The sequence below is a fragment of the Leuciscus leuciscus genome (genome assembly GCF_965113295.1).
Source record: "Leuciscus leuciscus genome assembly, chromosome: 12".
In the NCBI taxonomy this organism is placed as follows: Eukaryota; Metazoa; Chordata; class Actinopteri; order Cypriniformes; family Leuciscidae; genus Leuciscus; species Leuciscus leuciscus.
The window spans coordinates 25,028,317-25,045,275 of NC_138736.1; the positions used below are offsets into that span (position 1 = coordinate 25,028,317).

At 40.4% G+C, this 16,959-nt stretch overlaps 1 protein-coding gene and 1 long non-coding RNA gene across 2 annotated transcripts in view; one reads left to right on the forward strand and one right to left on the reverse strand.

Moving 5' to 3' along the window:
- LOC309511573 overlaps positions 1-10,570 on the forward strand; it is a 246,062-nt gene extending 235,492 nt beyond the window's left edge. Inside the window, exon 3 of the long non-coding RNA XR_014210684.1 lies at positions 9,437-10,570. This is a non-coding gene — a long non-coding RNA (uncharacterized lncRNA). The remainder of the gene's footprint in view (positions 1-9,436) is intronic.
- fkbp10a (FKBP prolyl isomerase 10a) overlaps positions 1-16,959 on the reverse strand; it is a 346,331-nt gene that overhangs the window by 318,638 nt on the left and 10,734 nt on the right. The window lies entirely within an intron of this gene.

Genomic DNA, 16,959 nt, shown 5'->3' on the forward strand with positions numbered 1-16,959 from the left:
CTAGTACTTAATGGAATAGATACTAGTATCTAAAAAATAAGTACTAGTAGCATGAAAATAGAGACTAGTCGGTTTAAATTATTAAATGTTAAAACGGCTTGCCATATGCAGCATTGCTGTGTCAACCGTGGTAAATACAGGAACAGGAACATCCTTCATGAAGATAGCTATGTGGGGCAAGCTTAAAATGTAAGAATACCTTTCTTAATTTGCATTGGTCCTGGGTTTGCATGGGTCATATATCTATTTGTGTAATTGATAAAGTTATGCTTCATTCCCTGTAAAGTAGAAATAAAAAGGTTCTCTATTTTTAATCACTTTAAGCCCAGTGTCAGTAAAGATGGCGTAGTCAGTGGAATCCTGGTGTTTGTGGGAAATAGAAGGAACCTTGCCCAGCTTTCTACTACGATGTGGCCCTGGTGACTGAGGTAATCAATCACATCACACATTCATCAACAGTTAACAGTCAAAAGTTTACATACACCTTGCAGAATAAACTGCTTCATCAGGGTAGTACTAAATAAAGATAAAACGTACATTTTTGTGATCCCTATTATTGATAAAATTGTTAACATTTTGCAGATACTGCAAGGTGTATATCAACTTTGAAGCGCAACTGTATATCTATCTCTTTCATTCAATTGAGCCAAATATAATAATGGACTGGATCTGTATTATAAACAAATTTTCTGTTTTTTTCCTCAAGGCATTTTTTCTGACTTTCCTGAATCTTTGAAACATTTCCATTAACATATACTCTGGAGAGCATCTGGGACATTGACATAAACAGCACTTTCCAACAACTTAAAAAATTGGGTGACAAATCATTTTGGTTTTTGTACTTTTGGAGTTCTTCAGGGTTTTTTTTTTTTTTTGAGTTTTTTTGAGTTTTTTTTTTTTTTGACAAACTTAGATTCACTGTAATGCTGGAGTAAGCATTTGGTCCTGTTTAATGTTGGTGCTGGTAAAGGTTTAAAGGGATACTCCACTTTAAAAAGAAAATTCTGTAATCATATACTCACCCTCATGTTGTTTCAAACCTGTATGAATTTCTTTCTTCTGCTGAACATCCCTTTAAGAGCTAAATAACAAGGTTCGGTAACTTTTAATTAGGTCTCATTTGTTAATATTAGTTTATTTTTTAGCCAACATGATCTAACCAAGACTAATATTATCTTACTTAGACTAATAAATGCTTAAAGTATTATTCATTCTTAGTTCATGTTAACTGAAGTAGGTAACTAATATATTTTTGTAAAGCATTACCCAAAGGTCTCTTTCCAAAACTGTTTGTGTTTATGCATAGTGTTTCTTGGGGTTTTCTTGTGCATCAACAGAAAGGTTTTTATGTACTTCTTTTAGAGATTATTTTGTCAGTAAATTTAGAGGGTTTTACATTTAGTTTTGTTGATTGTAACATTGCATTTAATTCACACTTAAGTGTATTGTTAACTGACATTAAAGTATATTTTAAATCACATTAATTGCGTGTCATTATATTGTGTAGTGCACTTTAACTATATTTTGAAGATATTAGAAGCAATTATGATAGTAGATATAAAGTTGTATTAAAGTACCAATTAAGTTGTTCCAAAAAATCACTCTTAATGGCAACTTATTGCATTTTATTTCAACTTAATATGTGATATATTTTAAATTAATTGCACTTAATGTGCATTCAGTGTGTCGAAAACATTGCATTTAATTCACACTTAAGTGTATTGTTAACTGACATTAAAGTATATTTTAAATCACATTAATTGCGTGTCATTATATTGTGTAGTGCACTTTAAGTATATTTTAAAAACACTAGAAGCAATTATGAAAGTAGATATAAAGTTGTAATGAAGTACAAATTAAGTTGTTCCAAAAAATCACTCTTAATGGCAACTTATTACATTTTATTTCAACTTAATATGTGATATATTTTAAATTAATTGCACTTAATGTGCATTCAGTGTGTCGAAAACATTGCATTTAATTCACACTTAAGTGTATTGTTAACTGACATTAAAGTATATTTTAAATCACATTAATTGTGTGTCATTACATTTTGTAGTGCACTTTAAGTATATTTTAAAAACACTAGAAGCAATTATGAAAGTATATATAAAGTTGTAATAAAGTACCAATTAAGTTGTTCCAAAAAATCACTCTTAATGGCAACTTATTACATTTTATTTCAACTTAATATATGATATATTTGAAATTAATTACACTTAATGTGCATTAAGTGCGCCGAAAAGATGGCATTTAATTCACACTTAAGTGTATATATTTAAAGTATATTATTTATGTAATAAGTACACTTTATAAAAGTACACTTAAGTGCACTTTTTTTTCACAAGGGTTGTGCAAGGTTGCTCTGAATGACAGGGCCTGATCGCTCCTAATAGGGCAGTTAGGGGAGTGTCTTTGTCTTTCTCAGGTGTTGAAGGCTTACATATTCATGAGATGATCACGCCTCTTCGCATATGGCTTTCTCACACAAAACACATCTTAGAAATTTTAAATCAATATATTGTCTTATCTGAATGAGCAGTCAGGGTGATTTTCACATAGTTTTGGAGCAAATATTCTAGGCTACGTGATACAATTTTCAAAAGTCTTGTGAAGAAATAATCAGTATGGGTTTCATGGCCTTATTTCAGTGACAATTTTTTTGGGTATTTTCACAAACCACGCATAAATGTCATTATCTCAAAACTACAAACTTTTACATACATGCTGCTGATATATTATTGTAGCAGAGTTTGAGCTAAATACAGTGTAATAAGACTTTAGCCATGACAATGTCACAAGTAACAGAAATAAGCACAAATGTCAGAGCATGTCAGAACACCTCCAGGGCCAGAAAACAGCTCAGACCTCAGAGGGTTAATGAGCGTGTTAGTAATGTGCGACTATAGGCAGGTCCATAACACTCTCCTTATTAAGCACACAGGGACGCACAGCAGCCAAATAAATTAAAAATAAAAATATATATTTAAAATAAAAGGAATTACAATGTAAAAGATTATTATTCTGTTTATAAAAATATGGTGGAATCCGGCTTGTCCCGTAGATGGTCTGCTTGCGCACTTTTACCTCACGCATGAGCAGTTCTGTTTGCGCTCTGGAGACGCATTCGGTCTTTCCACTATCAAATTCCGTATTGTAAATAGCGAATCTGCCATGGCGCCAACGCAACTGCATTTAAAAGGAATGGGAGATTAGACTCTGATTGGTTTAACGCATGTAAATCCCAAAACACACCCATTACTCATTATGAGAATAGGGACAACCCTTTTAGACATGGTGCACCGACCATTTTTCCCATCGTTAATAGCAAAAGTGTATTCGGACTAAGTGAACTTGCACTGTGCGCTTTAGACCATGCACTTAGATTGTTAAAATAGGGCCCAATATGTGTTTGATATGTGTACTAAAGTCTTTCAATCATCAGCGCCACCCTCAGGCTGAATAACACAAGGACATTAGAATACTGCCAAATGTGTTCTGTGATTAGTATATAAAGTTTACAAAATGTTTATCATAAACTACCTAAATTTTAGGCCATGAGCCGCTACTGCAAGATCTAAATCAAGAGGATCACTTACACTACCAGTCTTGTGAGTCACTTTGACTGCCAGTCAAAGTTTTGGATCGTTAAGACTTTTAAATGTTTTTAAAAGAAGTCTCTTCTGCTCACCAAGGCTGCATTTATTTGATTAAAAATACAACAAAACAAAAAACAGTAACATTGTTAAATATTATGACAATTTAAAATATCTGTTTTCTGTTTTCAAATGTAATTTATTCCTGTGATGGCAAAGCTGAATTTTCAGCATCATTACTACAGTCTTCAGTGTCACATGATCCTCAGAAATAATTCTAATATGCGGATTTGATGCTCAAAAAACATTCATTATTATTATCAATGTTGAAAAAAGTTGTGTACAATTTTTTTTCAGGATTATTTGATTAATAGAAAGTTCAAAAGAACAGCATTTATTTGAAATAGAATATTTTGTAACATTATAAATGTCTTTACTGTAACTTTTGATCAATTTAATTAATCCTTGATGAATAAAAGTATTGATTTATTTGATTTCTTTCCCCCCCAAAAAAAGAATAAAAATTCTTACTGACTAGTTAAATAACTGTTTTCAACATTGATTGTTTAACATAATGGATGTTTTTCCAATACATGCAATACACTCAAACATGACAATCTGGGGCTCAGGTCAGGAAGCAGACAGACTGGCTAAACCGACCGTCTGCTAGCGGCCTCGCGTCACCAAGGTCAGATAAATCCCATCACATAGAGCCTCTTTCACCTAGCTATCATCATATAGAGACTGTGTCTGTTCCCCGAATTTGGAAATCCAAAAAACGTTTAAACCCATCTAAGGTTAAAAATGTAATTGATGTTCAACAAATAAAAAACAACTATAATACAGATGAGCAAATGCTAAAGCTTGGGTTGCTGAATATTCGATCGCTTACTTCAAAAGTACTCATTGTTAATGATATGATTTCAGATAATAACCTAGATGTGCTGTGTTTGACAGAAACCTGGCTAAAACCAAACGATTACATTACTTTAAATGAGTCCACCCCACAAGATTACTGTTATAAACATGAGCCTCGTCTGAAACGCAAAGGGGGAGGAGTTGCTGTAATTTATAGTAATATTTTCAAAACCACTAAGAAATCAAGTTTTAAATATAATTCTTTTGAAGTGTTAGTACTTAGTGTAAAAATATATAGTGTAAATGATAAATCACGTTTGAGATTTGTGCTGGCTACTGTATACAGGCCACCAGTAGGGGTGTCAAAATTAATCGTTTCTACGATGCATCGCGATGCAGAGGAGGACGATTCGGTATCGGTTCAGTAATAGACCTTAACCGATTACAATGTACTGACGCTTTTCTGACGTCATTTGTCGCGCACGTGTTTTGTCGCTGTAGCATACGATGGCAGAGGGAGGCGAGACGCGAGTGCGAGAAAATAAAAAATGCTCCAACTACTTTAAAAGCCTACATCTGGGCACATTTCGGCTTTGATGAACAACCTGGTAAGCACGACCTGCAGAAGACACGCGCTGTGTGCGCTCATGTCACGCACAAATAGAATATGCGGGAGGTAATACCACAAACTTGATAAACCACGTTAGCCATTTTCACCAAGAGCTGTTAACGCCTGGCAGAGTCTGACTGCTAGAGTAAGCGGATGAGCTCCAACGTCACCCGAATCCGCAGCCAAAAACAAATCATCCACCCGCCCCAATAATTTTCTCTGATTTAAGTATCCGCACCCGATGGTCAAATTACAATTATTCTGTGTTGTTACGCGTGATTATAAATGGATGATCGTCACCTTCAACAGCGGACTCGGCGACGGTTGATGCGCGCATCTTTAATGGTAACATAATACACTGATTAATGAGTGCTGCTTTTAATTGAACATTTCTTTAAAACAAAATTTATTTGACAGATTTTCCTTTTCTTAATGGCATAAACAAGCTTTACTACCTTGAAACTTAAACTGGAATGTCACTGCGACATCCCGAACAGGCGAGCACACGCACACACACGCGCACAAATCACTTTTGAAGTAAAATTTAAAATTGAGGATGCAGTGCATCGTGATGCATCGCTGTTATGAATTGGAAGACTCAGTAGGATCCATTTGCAGCTTTTAATCAAGGAACGTCAAAACAGGCAAGGGTCAGGCAAGAGCAAAACAGGGTGATCAGAGAACAAACACAGAGAGTAGTCAGGTCACAGGCAGAAGTTCAGGGCAGGCAGCAAGAGACAATAATCCAAGAGCAATCCAAGTCGAGACAGGCAGCAAACAGGCAGAAACGAGATAACAATCCAAGGTCAATAAACAGATCAGTAGAATAGGGGAAAACGCTCAGTGATTACAGGCCGTGGCAATGCAATACTTCGCAGTGAACTGAAGAGTGACAGAGGTTTATATGGGTGTATGTGAATGAGCTGCAGGTGTATGAGATGAGTGTGGATGAGCTGCAGGTGTATGTGCAATCAGTCCCAGGTAAGCGGCATGATGGGAAGTTGAGTTTGTGATGTGATCAGTCTGGTGTGGAGTGCCCTCTGGTGACTCTCAGAGGCACTCCAGCTGGTGATCGTTACATAGCCCCTCCCCAAAGAGCGGCTTCCAGACGCTCCAAAAACAGTCCAGGAGGGAGGTGGAGCGGAGGCGGATCCGGGGGCGGGATGGAGGGCCAGGTCCGTGGGGCAGAAAAGGACCTGTAGATTGCAGCAGACCGGATGTCCAGGGCGGATCAGGCTGTGCAGGCGACCAGGGCGGATCAGGCTGTGCAGGCGACCAGGGCAGATCAGGCTGTGCAGGCGACCAGGGCGGATCAGTTCGTTCAGGAGGCCAGGGAGGAGATGACCCTTCGAACGGCCACGGCGGAGACGACCCCTCGGGCTGCCACGGCACAGGAACAGACACTGGCTCAGGAACTGGAACAGACACGAGCCAGGAACTGAGCCTATGACATGGCTCAGCGGCGGCCATCTTGTCCGAAGACACTGGCTCGGCGGAGACCATCTTGTCCGAAGACACAGGCGTGGAGTCGGCCATCTTGTCCGAAGACACAGGCGTGGAGTCGGCCATCTTGTCCGAAGACACAGGCGTGGAGTCGGCCATCTTGTCCGAAGACACAGGCGTGGAGTCGGCCATCTTGTCCGAAGACACAGGCGTGGAGTCGGCCATCTTGTCCGAAGACACAGGCGTGGAAAGAGGAAGAGGAACAGATTCAGGCTCAGGCTTAGGAACAGATTCAGTCTTGGCGGGACGAGACTCTGGACGGGCGGACGTGACGTGAAGCTCTGGCTCGGCAGGACTGACGTGAAGCTCTGGCTCGGCAGGACTGACGTGAAGCTCTGGCTCGGCAGGACTGACGTGAAGCTCTGGCTCGGCAGGACTGACGTGAAGCTCTGGCTCGGCAGGACTGACGTGAAGCTCTGGCTCGGCAGGACTGACGTGAAGCTCTGGCTCGGCAGGACTGACGTGAAGCTCTGGCTCTGGCTCGGCAGGACTGACGTGAAGCTCTGGCTCTGGCTCGGCAGGACTGACGTGAAGCTCTGGCTCTGGCTCGGCAGGACTGACGTGAAGCTCTGGCTCTGGCTCGGCAGGACTGACGTGAAGCTCTGGCTCGGCAGGACTGACGTGAAGCTCTGGCTCTGGCTCGGCAGGACTGACGTGAAGCTCTGGCTCTGGCTCGGCAGGACTGACGTGAAGCTCTGGCTCTGGATCAGGATCAGTGCGCTCTGAGCTTGACGGGACTAGCGGCAGCGAGGGCTTTGAACTGGGTAGGACCAGCGGCGAAGAGGACTCTGAACTGGTTAGGACCAGCGATGAAGAGGGCTTTGAACTGGACAGGACCAGCGGCGAAGAGGGCTTTGAACTGGGCAGGACCAGCGGCGAAGAGGGCTCTGAGCTGGGCAGGACCAGCGGCGAAGAGGGCTCTGAGCTGGGTGGCAGGACCAGCGGTGAAGGCTTTGTGCTGGGCAGGACCAGCGGTGAAGGCTTTGTGCTGGGCAGGACCAGCGGTGAACACAGCTCTGGACTGGCGTGAAGTGCAGGCTCGACTGGACTGGCGTGAAATGCAGGCTCGGCAGGAAGATACTCAGGAAGGTCTCGGTGAAACATGATTTATGCAGGATAGTCTCAGCGGGACGAGACTCCTGCACGATGGCCCCTATGGCAACACGTACTGACCTCAGCGGGGAATCGGCCACACTGGATACCAGTCCTGGACGATAATAGACCGATCCGGTGACTAGCGACCTAGTGACTGGGGAATTCTGCTAAGACGTAACGAGGCTCTGGACGGTCTGCTGAGACGTGATGGGGCTCTGGAAAATCTGCTGAGAAGTGACGGGGCTCTGGAAGATCTGCTGAGAAGTGACGGGGCTCTGGAAGATCTGCTGAGAAGTGACAGGGCTCTGGAAGATCTGCTGAGAAATGACAGGGCTCTGGAAGATCTGCTGAGACGTAATGAGAGTACGGGGAGGTATAGCAGAATTCTGGTTCAACGGGTGTGGTAAGTTCATGGGAACCCTCATCCACAGGGCCCACAGAAAAGGATGAGCAGCTTATCCTCAGAGCGAATTCAATATATTGACATAAAGTCCATTGAGGAGTGTTGTCAGGCATGAGGTATTTTAACATGTCCTCAAGCCCATATCGGAAACCATCCTTTAAGACTGCATCGTCCAAGTCTACCCCATGGCAGAGCTCACAAAATTCTTCAACATATTCTTCTATAGATCGGTTACCTTGGCTGAGGCGGAAGAGACTGATTAGTGGGTCCATGGTGGGTCTCGGTTCTTTCTCGGCTGCTGGATCTGAAGTGGCGAAGTATTCTGTTATGAATTGGAAGACTCAGTAGGATCCATTTGCAGCTTTTAATCAAGGAACGTCAAAACAGGCAAGGGTCAGGCAAGAGCAAAACAGGGTGATCAGAGAACAAACACAGAGAGTAGTCAGGTCACAGGCAGAAGTTCAGGGCAGGCAGCAAGAGACAATAATCCAAGAGCAATCCAAGTCGAGACAGGCAGCAAACAGGCAGAAACGAGATAACAATCCAAGGTCAATAAACAGATCAGTAGAATAGGGGAAAACGCTCAGTGATTACAGGCCGTGGCAATGCAATACTTCGCCGTGAACTGAAGAGTGACAGAGGTTTATATGGGTGTATGTGAATGAGCTGCAGGTGTATGTTCAATCAGTCCCAGGTAAGCGGCATGATGGGAAGTTGAGTTTGTGATGTGATCAGTCTGGTGTGGAGTGCCCTCTGGTGACTCTCAGAGGCACTCCAGATCGTTACAATCACGATATCGAATTGAACTGAATCGATGACATGATAATCGTAATCGAACCGAACCGTGAGACCAGTGTCGGTTCACACCCCTAGCCACCAGGGCACCATAAAGATTTTATCAAAGAATTTGTGGACTTTCTATCAGAATTAATATTGACTGCAGATAAAGTACTAATTGTTGGTGATTTTAATATACACATCGATAATGAGAAGGATGCATTGGGATTGGCATTTAAAGACATTGTAAACTCTATTGGAGTTAGACAACACGTGTCAGGACCTACTCATTGTCGTAATCATACTCTAGATCTAATATTATCACATGGAATAGATGTTGATGCCGTTGAAATTCTGCAGCAGAGCGATGACATCTCAGATCATTATCTAGTCTCGTGTAAACTTCATTTAGCCAAGGCTGCAAAGCCGACTCCGTGTTTCAAATATGTTAGACCTATCACTTCTGCCACTAAAGATTGCTTTATCAATAATCTTCCTGATCAGTTTCACCATCTCAGCATCCCAGATAGCTTAGAAGAACTTGATATTGCAACAGAAAATTTTAACTCTCTCTTTTCCAGCACTTTAGACTAGTGATCGACCGATATATCGGTCAGCCGATATATCGGGCCGATATTTGCGGGTTTGACGTGTATCGGCATCGGCCGATACGCGGCTGCTGCGTTCGCCGATAGTTTTTTCCCGGCATTATTTACAGACAGGCGTCCGCAGGCAGCTTTGTGTTGCTGGAGACGCTGCACGTGCAGCCCATGCACTGCCCCTCCCACACTAGCTGAGTGCTGGAAGCCTCTTCAAAACAACGTTAAGTTTTAAACTTTCAAAGCATCTTTTAACTGTTTGACTTAGCTGAAATATTGCCATACACTTTGAAAGTGGAAACACGTTGCTCTATATGTGTGTGCAACTATAGCTAAGCAAGTTTGAGGGTCCAAATGGAAAACGCGAATGCCGAATATATGCTTGTCATTGTATTTAGGGAGCTGCAAATAGCTAAGTTTGAGGCTATCCATATGCATACGGCAGCTGTTACAAACACTGGATCATAGGATTAAATAATGCCGACGTTGGTTCGTGATTCCGTGATATTTGTGGGAGTTTTATTCAGCGAGGTGGTCGAACTCAGTCAGAACACTCCCTGAGGTAAAAGAATCGACGCGGTTGCGACACGCATGCGATGCAGCGCGCTCGTTTGTCCTGGCGCTCATATGCCGTGGTGAGATGAAAAGTTGAAAACATTTAAACTTTTCAGAATGCCGCAAGCGCACGCAGGTTATGTGACAAAAAAACAACTGACCTTTCCATGACAACATCGAAAGCTCGGCCGAACAGCTGATCAAAGCTGGACAGGGCAGGTTTTTATTTTTCATCTCCATAAATATATGTGACGTTAGTCGTAAAGGGCTTGAAATAAATTAATCCTTACTTCCTCGTCATCATGAGTAGAGTGCAGTTCATAGTTGCATAGCAACGACAGACGCCACGGGAGTGCAAGCGCTTGTAGAAAGGAGAAAGCGTCGCGGCTGTGCTTACACACGTTTTTAGAAGCGATATGTGAACAGTCCCTAATTCATAATAAACTGAGAATCTATTTGGTTTAAAATCGTTTTTGTTTTGTTTAAAATGGTGATCACAATTACATATATCAGACAACTACACAGAATAACATGTTCCAGTCTATTTATATAAAAAAAAATTGAATCATTAATCAAACACGTTTAAAACGAATTAATTCAGTCTCATTCATAAATACCTGTTTAATTAATGGATGAAGTTCAATAAATGTTCCTTTTATAAGTTCAATAAATGTTCCTTATTTTAAATTGAGACTTGTAACATTTGTTATCATCATTGTGTCATTTTTATGATGTAAATTGAGTGAGCAAAAGCAGTATCGGCTCCAAATATCGGCCCAAGAAAATCGGCAGCCCGTATCGGTCATCGGCTAAGGCTGATGAAAAAAAATCGGTATCGGCATCGGCACTAAAAAATCCATATCGGTCGATCTCTACTTTAGACACAGTTGCTCCGTTGCGCTTAAAGAAGATTAAAGAAAATAGTCAAACGCCGTGGTACAACGAGCACACTCAGGCCCTTAAGAGAGCAGACAGAAAAATGGAGCACAACTGGAAGAAAACAAAACTAGAGGTATTTCGTATTTCATGGAAGGAGAGCTCGATTGCATACAGAGAGGCCTTAAAAGCTGCTAGATCTGCTTATTTTTCAAACCTATTAGTTCTTCTTTTCTTAATAAACATAATCCTAGGTATTTATTTGAAACGGTGGCTAAACTAACGAAAAAGAAAGCTTCAAGCCCAGAAGTTTCCAAGCAGCACAGCAGTATTGACTTTATGAACTTCTTCACTTATAAGATTGATAATATCAGGGAGAAAATTATAACTATGCAACCGTCTACTACAGTATCGCATCAGGCAGTGCATTGTAGTCTCCCTGAGGAAAAATTTGACTCATTCATTGCTATAGGAGAGGAAGAATTTACTAAACTCGTTAAATCATCTAAATCTCCAACATGTATGTTAGACCCTATACCGACTAAGCTACTGAAAGAGATGCTCCCAGAGGTCATAGATCCTCTTCTTAATATCATTAATTCATCTTTGTCTCTAGGATACGTACCAAAAAACTTTAAGCTGGCTATGATTAAACCGCTTGTTAAAAAACCGCAACTTGATCCTACAGAATTAGTTAATTACAGGCCGATCTCGAATGTACCTTATCTGTCAAAGATATTAGAAAATGCAGTATCTTCACAACTGTGTTCCTTTCTTGAAAGAAATGATATCTGCGAGGATTTCCAGTCAGGATTTAGACCGTACCATAGTACTGAGACTGCCCTCATTAGAGTCACAAATGATTTGCTCTTATCATGCGATCGTGGTTGTATCTCTCTATTAGTGTTACTCGATCTTAGTGCTGCATTTGACACTATTGACCACAACATTCTTTTAAATAGACTCGAAAATGATGTTGGCATTAGTGGAATTGCATTAGCATGGTTTAAATCATACTTATCTGACCGTCATCAGTTTGTAGCAGTAAATGAAGAGATGTCTCATCGATCACAAGTTCAGTATGGAGTACCACAAGGCTCAGTACTAGGACCGTTTCTGTTCACTCTGTACATGCTACCATTAGGAGATATCATTAGGAAACATGGCATTAGCTTTCACTGTTATGCCGACGATACTCAGCTGTATATTTCTTCACGCCCAGACGAAACTTACCAATTCACAAAATTAATGGAATGCATAGCTGATATAAAAAATTGGATGACTCGTAATTTCCTACTTCTATATTCTGAAAAAACAGAGATTCTAATTATTGGACAAAAAACGTCCTCACGTAATAACCTAGAAAACTGTCTAACATTTGATGGCTGCTCTGTCAAGTCTTCGTCGTCGGTTAGGAACCTGGGTGTGCTCTTTGATACCAATCTTTCATTTGAAAGTCACGTACGGTATCTGTAAAACTGCATTTTTCCATCCTAAAAATATATCTAAATTACGCCATATGCTCTCATTGACAAACGCGGAACAATTAGTTCATGCGTTCATGACCTCAAGGCTAGATTATTGTAATGCTCTACTGGGTGGTTGCCCTGCACGCTTAATAAACAAACTACAGCTGGTCCAAAACGCAGCAGCTCGAGTTCTTACCAGAACCAGGAAGTATTACTATATTAGCCCGGTTCTGTCAAAACTGCATTGGCTCCCTATTAAACATCGCATCAATTTTAAAATATTGCTGATCACTTACAAAGCACTAAATGGTTTAGCTCCGCAGTACTTGAGCGAGCTTTTAACGCATTATAGTCCTTCACGTCTATTGCGATCTCAAAATTCTGGACAGTTGATAATACCTAGAATATCAAAATCGACTGCTGGCAGTAGATCCTTTTCCTATTTAGCACCAAAACTTTGGAACAGTCTTCCTAACATTGTCCGGGAAGCAGACACACTCTGTCAGTTCAAAGCTAGATTAAAGACACATCTCTTTGACCTAGCAATCACATAATACATTATAGACTTCTATAATTTAATGTTAGGCGGCATAGATTAGGTCAGCTGGAACCGGGAACACTTCCCATAAATCCTGATGTACCCGTTACATCATAAGAAGAATGGCATCTACGCTAATTTTAGTGTCTTTGTTTATCCCGAGGTTTTCCCGCAGCCTGCCGGATCCAGGCCGTATCCAGATCTGATGAACGACCTTCGCCTGGACCCGATGACAACGCAGTGCTGAAGTGCCAACTAGTCTCTCCCTATGGAGGATCCCTTTACCACTCTACAGATAAAGCGTCGTCGGGAAACTCAATTCGCGGATCTACCCCGAATTGATCAAATAAAATACAATTCTGTATCAAAAATTATAAGGAAACACCAGTCCTTTGTTTAGGCTTGGTTTGTAGGGAATTCCAAACCTGCGCACATATATTCAAACGCACATAACTATAGAACCAGTTCTTAATGCGCATGTGAACGCCATCAGCGTTTCTCACAGGTTCGCGTTTAACCCTCTGAGGTCGAGAAACGCGCCGACGCGTTTTGCTGGATTTTTTTCACATAGCAGCAACATAAATTTAAATTACTCCGTCATTTATGGTTATACAGAAAAAAGAAATATAAAAAAATTATCTGTGATATTTCTACTTTTGTATGTGTCCACTTACAATCAAATCAAAACATTGTGCTTTTGTAAAATAAAGAAAATAAACAGGGTGTGCGTTCTGCCTCTCCGTCGCGGTGAACTTTTTTTTCTTGAGCAGTCTATAAACTGAAACAAAACTCAGCGAATACTTGTCACACATTTATGAGCCATATACCTTTATACACATTTAAGTGTGTACTTTTAAATGATCGGATTCAAACTGAAAACAAATATTCTCTGTTTAAGTAATTTGTATAAAACCAACAGGACGTCCAGTATCTCAAACGCTTGCTAATTACTTTTAATTCGACCACGCCCACTCGCGCAAAAGTGATTCACATGCAAATCGTCCACATGGAACGCGAACGCCCTCGTTACCTCAAACACAAAACACCAAAAAACTTCACAAGTCTCTGCTTTTCGTCGAGTTTGGAAGACACGTCTGAGCTTACATTGGATTTACCCCTAGAAGAAGAACGCGATTTGAAGACAAGAAAGATGTAAGGTAAGAAATTCTTACTTATTAGATTATGGTATTGTTGCATAAACTTAGTTTGCATAAACTATTTAGACCCGTGTTTACTGTTAAATACTGTTTGTGGATATCTGCTCAAACATAGATATGTATAACCATAATGTTTAATATTTTGGAGCGCGATGGCGTTTGAATGTATCATATTTTGGAGCGCGCTGTGGGTTTGAATGTATCATATTTTGGAGCGCGATCGCGTTTGAAAGGAAAAATGCACCAAACATTAGGCTTTATGTTTTTACTATTATCTCATTTCATATCATCATAACGAATGGAAACATTTGAAGTAACATATGATAATCAATATATTTTTCTCTAGCGTAGTTGTTCTTGAAATCTTTTGGAAGATTTCATTTATTGTTATTATTATTTTATGCAGCACTGTGTAGCCTATGCCTACAAGGCACAACAAACCTGGTGTTCATTATATATTGTTGGAAACGTGTGTGTGTGTGTGTGTGTGTGTGTGTGTGTGTGTGTGTGTGTGTGTTCTGTGAATTTTAAAAAGGTGAATTTTTGGATTATGTTGTGTTGTAAATAAATCCAAACAATCTAAAAGCCATTCTTTTTTAAATCTCCTCATTCTTTGTGCAAGGTTGCTCTGAATGACAGGGCCTGATAGCTCCTAATAGGGCAGTTAGGGGAGTGTCTTTGTCTTTCTCAGGTGTTAAAGGCTTACATATTCATGAGATGATCGCGCCTTTTCGCATAAGGCTTTTTCACACAAAACACGTCTTAGAAATTTAAAATCAATATATTGTCTTATCTGAATGAGCAGTCAGGGTGATTTTCACATAGTTTTGGAGCAAATATTCTAGGCTACGTCATACAATTTTCAAAAGTCTTGTGAAGAAATAATCAGTATGGGTTTCATGGCCTTATTTCAGTGAGAATTTTTTTTTGTATTTTCACAAACCACACATAAATGTCATTATCTCAAAACTACAAACTTTTACATACATGCTGCTGATATATTATTGTAGCAGAGTTTGTGCTGAATACAGTGTAATCAGACTTTAGCCATGAAAATGTCACAAGTAACAGAAAAAAACACAAATGTCAGAGCATGTCAGAACACCTCCAGGGCCCAGAAAACAGCTCAGACCTCAGAGGGTTAAAGTCTGTGTAGAGAGAATGGTGTCGTCTTAGCAGCCCCTAATTTAATAACAAATGATTGTTGCGACGGAAGCGAATCAATCAAAACTAACTTTAGCTGGAAAATAACTTTATTAAAGAACCGCTATAAAGAAATGAGGTCCGATGTCAAAAATCCCGAACCACCCCTTTAATCACTGCCTGATCAACATCATTGGTTCGGAGTGCTGTTAATGCTTTAGCAATGTAAAGCCTTTTTACCATGCCAGTACTTGAATTGCGATAAGTTGTTGTTTTTTAATATGAGGAAGATACATGACTCGACCACAGACCACTTATCTGTTCATGGTATGTAAACACTCAATTTTATATTATAATATATTTCCCTGGTCACACGGAGTCAATATTTATTCTGATAATATTTTTGTGACTGATCACACTATATAAAGTGTAAAAAAAAAAAAACTTGCATCACAATAGCATAGCACAATTGCATCACAATTTGGTAACTAAACAGAATTTTACACAATTTTCACGATTTCAATTCAATTCTTGGGTTTTGATTTCAATCTTGATTCAATCTTGACTCTTTGGATAAATATTAGGTAGGCTACAGTAGATAGCCTACATGTTATTTTTTCTCAAGAAAAAATATATCTCACAAAATGCTGTAAACATACAGAGAGCCCTGTCAGCTGGTATTGTTAAAGGTTAAAAATTAACAAATTAAATTAAATATAATTTGGTTTTCATTATAATAACAATTATGACACAAGTAAAAATATAATACAAATGTAATATAGTGCACATATTTAGCAAAATACTCCTCTCTATAGCTATTTCTTCTAGTCAACTAACATGTTGGTCATTAAATGGCTTTCCTGAGGTAAATGTAACGTTCTGTGACAATTGTTCACCTGCAGTTTTACTGACCTCTGAAAACACTGATTGATCGATATTATGTTTGAGGCATAAATACCTTTCGGTAAGTTGTACTGTATCTTTAAATAAAAAGTAACAGATGATCGGTTTACTTGAACTGAGGCGCAACAGCGATCGGTCACGTCACATTTACAAGCACCAAAACGGTATTTATTGTCTGAATTTCGTAATAAAATGGACAGAACCTGAGAGCTGATAATTTTTTTTCTTAAGTAACCTGCTCTGTCTAGTCTGTCAGTGTCAGTGTCCTCTTTGCTCCGTGATTTTGCTCTGCGTGAGAAAATGGATGTGCGGCGCGAGAGCGTGTGAAAAGTGTAAAATGCGTGAGTCTCACACTGAATGCGTAGAGTTGACAGCCCTGCTTTTAGAAGGGGGATAAATCGTCGGCAGCGTTCCTCCTTCCGCCATGCTTCTTCTTCTTCTTCTTCTTTCCAATTTTACGGCGGTTGGCATCCAGCTATTCCGCCATGCTTCTTCTCCATGTGAGGATTCATTACATTAGACTAGAGTGCGCACTGCTCCGCATGCACACAGCTGTGTCCCAATGTGAAGGCTGCATCCTCCGAAGGCCGTATTTGAAGGACGATTGGCCGCATTTGAAGGCCGATTGCGTCACAGCGGCGCGACGAAGGACGTCCCAATTCAAAGGCTGCATCCTTGGAAGGTCGCATTTGAAGGCCGATTGCGTCACGCGGCTCGATGAAGGCTGTCCCAATTCAGTTCTGCATCCTCCGAAGTCCGTATTTGAAGGCCGGTTGCGTCATCGCGACGCGACGAAGGCTTCCCTGATTCAAAAGCGACGCCAAATGCGTCCTTCGTTTCCCCGTGAAAGGAAGGATCCATAAATGAACACTTAGCG